Below are 3,536 nucleotides of genomic sequence, written 5' to 3'. Positions count from 1 at the left end.
TGCAGCCCCTCTCTGCAGTGCTTGTGAAGCTTCTCCCCTGCAGAGGTGGGGCCCAGGGTCTGGAACCTGGTTTCTTGCACATGACAACCTGTGTTTTCAACAGGGTGAGCCACCACTTGAGCCCCACACGTATATATTTATTAGCACCTGGAGAAGGAACATTTACATTTATTTAAATTAGCTTCATGGGATCCGGGAGGTGGCTCAATGGATAAAGCACTGGACTCTCAAGCATGACATCTTGAGTTTGATTACTGGCATACATGTACCAGAGTGATGTCTGGTTCTCTCTCCCTCTCTCCTCCTGTCCTTCTCATAAATAAATAATATCTTTAAAAAAATAAAATAGATCATTTCAAATACCCAAATCTATAAACTCTAAGACTGTGGTCTATTTCTACAATAGAAATAGAAATTTAGAAACTCTAAATAAATAAATAAATAACAATAGATAAAAAACAGAGCAAATTAGAAAACAGCAAGGGTTGATTTACCTGAAAGGAGAACAATGGAAACAATAACAAAAACCTTCCCCCCCAAAATTGTACATAACTGTGTGATTATAATTCTATGAATTCCAAAACAAGTAAAAATCTCCAGTGGCAGAAATCAGATAGCAGTTACTTCTGAAAGTGGAATGTGACATGTTGACTTTTCAATGGTATGTGCAATTCTATTCAATGACACCATACATTTGAAAAATACCCCAAATCAATGCATTTTATTTTTTTCATATATGATTTCAATTAATATTCAAAGGAATGATTCCAGGTGGTGTTGGCATGCTGACTTTCAGGAGTCAGCTTCCCCAGAGATTGATTGATTGATTGATTGATTGATTGATTTATGAGAGAGATAGGAGGAGAGAAAGAACCAGACATCTCTCTGGTACATGTGCTGCCAGGGACCAAACTCAGGACCTCACGATTGAGAATCCAGTGCTTTATCCACTGAGACTCCTCCCAGACCACGAGAGTCTGATTTACTTAAGGTAAGTTAGGGGACAAAGTTTGATAGCTATATTATTACCTTTAGATTTCTGATAATTAATTTTTTTTTAAAATAATGGAACACTTCATGAATTTGCGTGTCATCCTTGTGCAGGGGCCAAGCTAATCTTCTCTGTCCACTGTAAATCTTAATGCTTTTCAGCCACCAAGCTGTAGATGCCAATCTGACTTTCCTGGACAGATAACCTCTCTTGTATGTCTCAGAACCCCACCTATCTAGAACCCTACCTCCTAGGGAAAGATAGAAACAGGCTGGGAGTGTGGACTGACCTGCCAATTCCCATGTACAACAGAGAAGCAATTACAGAAGCCAGGCATTCCATTTTCTGTACCCAATAATAATCCTGGGTCCATACTCCCAGAGGGATAAAGTGGATTTGTATACAAGTAGTGCTTTAGAATCACCCAGAAACCTTCCAGAAAAACTTTCAGACTTTTAAAAAAAGTGTTGTTATTGATTTAATAATGATTGACAAGAGCAGAGGATAAGAGGGGTACAATTCCACACAATTCCCACCGCCTGAGTTCCATATCCTATCCCCTCCATTGGGAGTTTTCCTATTATTTTTGTTAAAAATATTTATTTATTCCTTTTTTCTTTGCCCTTGTTTTATTGTTGTAGCTATTACTGTTGTTGTTGTTGTTTTGGGGTAGGAAAGAGAGAAATGGAGAGAGGAGGGGAGACAGAGAGGAAGAGAGAAAGACACCTGCAGACCTTTTTCACCATTTGTGAAATTACACCCTTGCAGGTTTGGGAGTCCAGGCTAGAACCAGAATGCTTAAGCTGGTCCGTGCACTTTGCCCCACCAGCGCTTAACCCGTGGTGCTACAGCCTGACTCCCTAAGCTTTCCTATTCTTTATCCCTCTGGGAGTATGGACCCAGGATCATTATGGGGTGCAGAAGGTGGAAGGTATCCACTTTCCAAAACTCAGTGAAGAGTCACTGATAATGAGATGATTAGCAATTTCACTTGAGATACAAAACTGATAAAATGTGAGTTACTGGATAAAAGAGAGCCTATTGGCACCATTCCTTAATGTTAATAAGTCCTGAGTCTCCAGAATGTGACTAATAGGCCACTTCTTCTTCTTCCTCTTCCTCTTCCTCCTTCCTTCCTTCCTTCCTTCCTTCCTTCCTTCCTTCCTTCCTTCCTTCCTTCCTTATTTCCTTCCTTCCTTTCTTTCATCTTTTTTTTTTAACTGAACGGGGTTATTTCTAGGAGGTACAAAATCATGAATATTCATGTCTAGCCTCCCAGGTGCTACTTGCCCCTTGCAATTTTGTGTAGCTCATTATAAAAATAAATATACTTGGACAAATAAAGATCTTGAGAGGAAAATGCATTAAAGTCTGAATTTAAGACTTTAAGTATTTTTTTTTTTTTGCCTCCAGGGTTGTTGCTGGGGCTAGGTGCCTGCATCATGAATCCATGGCTCCTGGAGTCTTTTTTTTTTTCTGTCCCTTTTGTTGCCCTTGTTTAACTGTTGTTGTGGTTATTATTATTGTTGTTGATGTTGTTGTTGGATAGGAAATAGATAAAAGGACACAGGAGGGGAAGACAGAGAGGGGGAAAGATAGACACCTGAAGACCTGCTTCACTGCCTGTGAAGCGACTCCCCTGCAGGTGGAGAGCTAGGGTCTCGAACCAGGGTCCTGATGCAGGTCCTTGTGCTTTGCGCCACGTGCACTTAACCCACTGTGCTACTGACCCCCAACTTTAAGTAATTTTAATTTAAGTAAATCTTAAGGTAGAGAATGAAAGTCTCAAGTATAGGCAATACTTTCTCACAAATACTGCCTTTCTTTATATCCACAAAATTTAATCTGTTGCCCAAGGTATTTCTTTCCTTCTATCTTATTCTTTTTTTTTTTATTTTGTTGCAAGTGATATTTTTACAGTCCCCATGGTACTGTTCTCTATTTACTTGGTTCCTTCTGGATGAAAATTAGTGAATCCTCGTTTTGAAAATGTCTTTTTTGTCCTTCTAGGCATTTACTGACATTTTCTATTTTAAACATTTTTTTCATTTTTTTAAGTCTTGTACCATCTGCAATTATTTTTTTCTACTTATTGTATCTTCATAAGTATAGATATGCTGTTAATGGATTATCATACTTTCTCTTGTCTGAAAAATCTCCATTTAAGTTTGAAGAATATTTTTGTGGGTGGATAACCAGGTCTAGGAATTATTTTATTAAAAGAAGTATTTTATTGACATACTAATACTGTCTTCTATGGTTGCTGAAAAAAACAAATTATATTGCAAGTATTTATTTGAAAACAATCTAAACACTCTGTACTGATTTTTTTACATTTATTTATTTTCCCTTTTGTTGTCCTTGTTGTTTTATTATTTTTCTTGTATTTTGTTGTTTATTTTATTGTTGTTGTTATTAATGTCATAATTGTTAGATAGGACAGAGAGAAGTGGAGAGAGGAGGGGAATACAGAGAGGGGGAGAGAAAGATAGACACCTGCAAACCTGCTTCACCGCCTGTGAAGGGACCCCTGCAGGTGGGGAGC

General features: G+C 38.2%; 1 non-coding gene across 1 annotated transcript; it reads right to left on the bottom strand.

The window, feature by feature from the left end:
- Positions 1-1,059: 1,059 nt before the first annotated feature.
- On the bottom strand, positions 1,060-1,165 carry LOC132537280 (U6 spliceosomal RNA). Its single transcript, XR_009548739.1, has one exon. It is a non-coding gene; the product is annotated as a U6 spliceosomal RNA (small nuclear RNA).
- Positions 1,166-3,536: the final 2,371 nt, after the last annotated feature.

Source organism: Erinaceus europaeus, chromosome 2 (genome assembly GCF_950295315.1).
Source record: "Erinaceus europaeus chromosome 2, mEriEur2.1, whole genome shotgun sequence".
Classification (NCBI taxonomy): Eukaryota; Metazoa; Chordata; class Mammalia; order Eulipotyphla; family Erinaceidae; genus Erinaceus; species Erinaceus europaeus.
The sequence above is the reverse complement of the archived record's forward strand: the minus strand, read 5'-3'. Positions and strand labels throughout refer to the sequence as shown.